The sequence below is a fragment of the Diceros bicornis genome, unplaced genomic scaffold (assembly GCF_020826845.1).
Source record: "Diceros bicornis minor isolate mBicDic1 unplaced genomic scaffold, mDicBic1.mat.cur scaffold_73_ctg1, whole genome shotgun sequence".
Classification (NCBI taxonomy): Eukaryota; Metazoa; Chordata; class Mammalia; order Perissodactyla; family Rhinocerotidae; genus Diceros; species Diceros bicornis.
The window spans coordinates 2179798-2185477 of NW_026691615.1; positions in this window are offsets into that span (position 1 = coordinate 2179798).

Sequence of the window (5680 nt, forward strand, 5' to 3'; positions counted from 1 at the left end):
TGGCCCATGTTTTGAGAGCCTCAGAAGGACTTTCCCATCTCGATGAACGGTCCACAGCCGGGGAGTAACTGCAAACAGTCACCGGGGTGGGGTGGCAAAGATTTTTATTCATTTAATAACTTTGGGGGAGGGATGTCTTTTTGGACTTCAAGTGCCAAGTGTTGAATTAATCCTACTCCTCCAGTGAAGTCAGAGGGTCAACACTGGTCTATTCAAGCTTCCTCTTCCATATTTATTTTTTCCTTACTCCTCACAACAATTTATCATGGAAAATTTCCAGCATCCAAGAAAGTTGAAGGGATTGTATAGCAAACACCCTCTTACTCACACCTAGATCCCACAGCTGCTAGCATTTTGCTGTATTTGCTTTATCAGATCTCTAGCCAGCCATTCCTTTATTTCTCTACCCATCACTGCATCTTATTTTTTGATGCATTTCAAAGTAAGGGGCTGCTATCCATCCATTTCAGCCTTAAACAATTTAGCATATGATCATTAACTAGAGTTCCATATTATTTCCAGGGTTTTTTGTCATTTAAGGTAAATTTTACATGCAGTGGACTACATATACTTTGGCCAGTGAAACATGAGACATGACTGATGTGTGTCATTCTCTGGGAAGATTTAAGAGCCAGTGAGTGATTCACCGCACCTTGTTCTCCTGCAGCAAAAAAAAAAAAAAAAAAAAAAAAGGCTATTGGCCTGAGGCCAGTAGAAAGACCCGGGAGATGGATGCACAGAGGGAGCTGCCAAGCATAGTCTTCAATAGACACTTGGATATGAGGCATGAACTATGTATCAGTCAGCCAGGGCTGCTGTAACAAAGTAGCCCAGACTGGGCGGCTGAAACAACAGAAATTTATTCTCTCAGAGTTCTGGAGAGGAAAAGCCTGGGGTCAAGTGTCAGCCAGGTTGGTTCCTTCTGCGGCCCTGATGGAGCATCTGTTCCATGCCTCTCCTCTAGCTTCTGGTGGTTTGCTGGCCATCTTTGTTGTTCCTTGGCTTGTAGAAACATCACCCTGATCTCTACCTTCATCTTCACATGGCGTTCTCCCTGTGTGCACCTCTGTGTCCAAATTTACCCTTTTTATAAGGACACCAGTCATATTGGATTAAGACCCACCCTAATGACCTCATCTTAGCCAATCACATCTGCAATGACCATATTTACAAATTAGGTCACGTTCTGAGGTCCTGGGTGGTAGGACGGCAACATATGAATTTTGGGACTTTGTGAGCTCTCTGGGGTCTCTGTTATAAGGGCACTAATTCCATTCATGAGGGCTCCACCCTCATGACCTAATCACCTCCCAAAGGCCTCACCTCCTAATACCATCACCTTCAGGGTTAGATTTCAACATGTGAATTCTAGGGGGACACAAACATTCAGACCATAATGCAGGAGACATACTTCAACTCATAACCATCTATATCAAGGGAAGGCTAGTTCAGAGAGGTCCCCCCATCAAAACCCGCCCAGCCACAAGGAGCATTAGCAGTGGGAGTCATGCCAGCTTATAACAAAATCGCCCAGTGGAGATGGGGGCGACATGAGGAGAACGCCCTCGAGGAAATCAAAGAGCAGCTCATCATGCCTCCCTCATCCCCCCACTCCAGACGTCCATCCTGAAGCATGGAGGAGCAGAGAAGCTTTAAATTGGACAAAACTGTGGAGGTATGTCACCTGGATACTGGTGGGGACATTTTAACAACTGTAGTGGGTTGAGTGACGTTCCCCAAAAATTCGTGTACAGAATCTCAGAATGTGACCTTATCTGGGAATAGGGTCTTTGCAGGTGGAATCAGTTTAGAACCTCAAGATGAAATCATCCTGGATTGAGGGTGGGCCCTAAATCCAATGACTGGTGTCCTTATAAGAAGAGGACATAGAAACACACGGAAGAGGGCCACATGACGACAGAGGCAGAGAGTGGAGCGATGAGTTTGTAAATGCAGGAACACCAAGGATTACCAGCAGCCGCCAGCAGCCAGGAGAGGGGCATGGAAAAGATTCTGGGACATCCACAGCCTCCAGAAGGATCCAACCTGACTGCACCTCGATCTCGGACTTCTGGCCTCCAGAACTGGGAGGCAATACATTTCTATGGTTTCAGCCACCCGGTCTGGGGACTTTGCTACGGCAGCCCCAGGAATCTAACACAATGACCAAAATGAGATTTTGAAAACTATTACTATATGAGAATGACTATAAAAGTTATCATTCTCGCCAACATTTATCCACTCGGAAAAGGGCAGCTGTGAATGAGAATGGAGGCACTTTATCATCACATAATGCTCCTTGAATTTTGTTCTGGCAGTAAAGTGGTTACAACACAATGATAACAAATCATTATTACTGCATCTGCTATATATATATATTTTTTTATATCTGTACTATATATATGTATATATATATACAATTACATCTGCACCATATATATATTATTATATCTGCATTATGTAAAATATTGTGTCTGTATTATATGTATATAATTATATCTGCACTATATATATATACACATGCAGAATTGTATATATATACACACAATGTGTATATATATATATACAGTTGTATGTATATATACACAGTTACATCTGCACTATATATATTATTACATCTGTACTATATATGTATATAATTACATCTGAACTATATATATACACACAATTGTGTATATATACACACAGTGTATATATCTATGTATATATATACAATTGTATATGTACAAACATACAATTACATCTGCACAATATATATATGGTTCCTGGCTGCTTTACCCACCTGGGCTCACCACCCTAATAGGGAGGTGCTATTATCAACTATCGATGTCCCCCTGCTACAAATGAAACAAATGAAGCTTCAAAAGAGCAAGTGACTGGCCCACTGTCACAGGACTGGTAGAGCTCTGCTCTGAATTAAGTGGCCCAGCTGTCGACTCCTTCCCCGTGCTGCCTCCACTCCCATCAGATGCAGGAATAGGCCCCCAGGTTCAGGCACCTGGGCCAAGGCCGGGGGCCTGGGAGAGGAATGGCTGAGTCCTGACTCTCCAGGCCCAGGCTCCTTTACGAAAAGCCTTGGCTGAGTCAGTGAGCCTTTCTCTCTCCCACAACATACCTTTTGTTTCACTCATGTCTACTTTAAGGTTCTCAGCCTCCTCTTCTTGAGTCATCGGGGTTTCCGCCCTTCCAGGCCTGCAGAGACCATTCTTCACAGTACTGCAAGGCACAGACAGGGAACTTAGCAGGCCTGGTGAAGGAGCTGCAGGGCAAAGCCAACTGCCATCCACTGGTCGTGTCTGCTTAGAATCCTGGGATCAATTAGTCATGCCTGTCCTGGGCTTAGGAGAAGAGAAGAGTGGCCCGTATGCCAGACAATAGAGCACTGGTTAAGCCCAGAGGGTATTCAATCTGTGAGTTTCTAGAAGAGTCTCTTAGACTGTTCGATTATAGGGGCCAGGTCTATATGTGATCCTGTGGGTGAGAAAATATTTTGAAGTCTCCCAAGGGAAAGGCGCTCTCACAGGAGAGTTCTGGTCTGGTCAGCTTGTCTTAAAGATAGTAGAGCATGAAACCCCAAAGGGCACAAAGGAAAAACCCAGTAAATCTTGCTACATACAATCAATCCAATTAAAAAGTAGGCAGAGGATCTGAACAGACATTTTTTCAAACAAGATAGGCAGATGGCCAACAGGTACATGAAAAGGTACTCAACATCACTAATCATCAGGGAAATGCAAATCAAAACCACATGAGCAGGGCCAGCCCAGCGGCATAGTGGTTAAGTTCAGCACACTTCCCTTCGGCACCCCGGGTTCATGGGTTTGGATCCCGGGCGTGGACCTACATCATTCATCAAGCCATGCTGTGGCGGGGACCCACATACAAAATAGAGGAAGATTGACACACGTGTTAGCTCAGGGCCGATCTTCCTCACCAAAAAAAAAAAAAAAAAGCAAAAAGAAAACCAGATGAGTTATCACCTCACACCTGTTAGAATGGCTCTAATCAAAAATGCAAGAGATGAGCCAGCCCTGATGGCCTAATGGTTATAAGTCCAGCACACTCCGCTTCAGCAGCCTGGGTTCAGTTCTCAGGCACAAAACCATATCATTCATCTGTCAGTAGCCATGCGGTGACAGCGGCTCACACAGAAGAACTAGAAGGACTTACAACTATAATATATGACTATGTACTGGGGCTTTGGGGATGAAAAAAAAAGAGAGAGGAAGACTGGCAACAGATGTTAGCTCAGTGTGAATCTTTCCCAGCCAAAAAAAAAAAAAACACCAACAGTCTCCTAAGAAGCAAATTTGATTAAAAAAAATGCAAGAGATAACGAATGTTGGCAAGGACGTGGAGAAAAGGGAACGCTTGTGCACTGTTGGTGGGAATTTAAATTGGTGCAGCCTCTGTGGAAAACAGTGTGGAGGTTCCTGGAAAAATTAAAAATAGAAATACCATATGATCCAGCAATTCTACTTCTGGGTGTTTATCTGAAGGAAATGAAAACACTAAATCGAAAAGATATCTGCACCCCCATGTTCACTGCAGTATTATCTACAATAGGCAAGACATGAAAACAACCTAAATGTTCATCAATGAATGAATGGGTAAAGAAGATGTGGTATACATACAACGGAATATTATTCAGCCATAAAAAAAGAAGGAAATTCTGCCATTTGTGACAACATGGAGGGAACTTGAGGGCATTATGCTAAGCGAACTAAGACAGAGAAAGACAAACACTGTATGACCTCACTTATAGGTGGAATCTAAAAAAACCAATATGAACACATAGATACAGAGAACAGATTGATGGTTGCCAGAGGCAAGAGTGGGGAGTGGGTGAAATGGGTGAAGGGAGTCAAAAGATACAGACTTCCAGTTATAAAATAAAGAAGTCCTGGGGATGTAATGTACAGCATGGTGACGATAGTTAGTAATACTGTATTGCATACTTGAAAGTTGCTAAGAGATTAAATTTTAAAAGTTCTCATCACCAGAAAAGAAATTTGTTACTGTATGTGATGATGGATGTTAACTAGATTCATTGTGATCATTTTGCAATATATACATATATCAAATCATTATGTGTACACCTGAAACTAATATAACATTATATGTCAATTATATCCCCATGTACTAGCAGAAACTGGCTTTGTAGTTCAGTGAAAACAGATCACTAGAAAGGCACATTATAAAATGAGCTTGAAGGAGTCTCCGTGGAGTTTATCCACACAGAGTGGATCAATCAGCAGAACAAGGAAGCAGCTAAACACAGCTGATCTGGACGCAGCTACAAACATGCGTGTAATGCGTGTAATGCGGCACAAATCATGCCGCAAATGAAGAAACTAGAAGGAGGTCCAAGGTCCTGCTGGGGCTACTGGGTGTGGTCCAGAACCTCGGGGTCACCCTTAATTCACCCTTGACTTCCCACTCTTCTTCCCTGCATGTCTCCCTTCCTCCCTCCCTCCCTTCCTTCCTTCCATCCATCCATCCATCCATCCACCCATCCATCCATCCATCCTTCCATCCTTCCATCCATCCATCCATCCATCCATCCATCCATCCTTCCATCCTTCCATCCATCCATCCATCCATCCATCCATCCATCCATCCACCCATCCATCATCCGTCCATCCATCATCCATCCTTCCATCCATCCATCCATCCATCC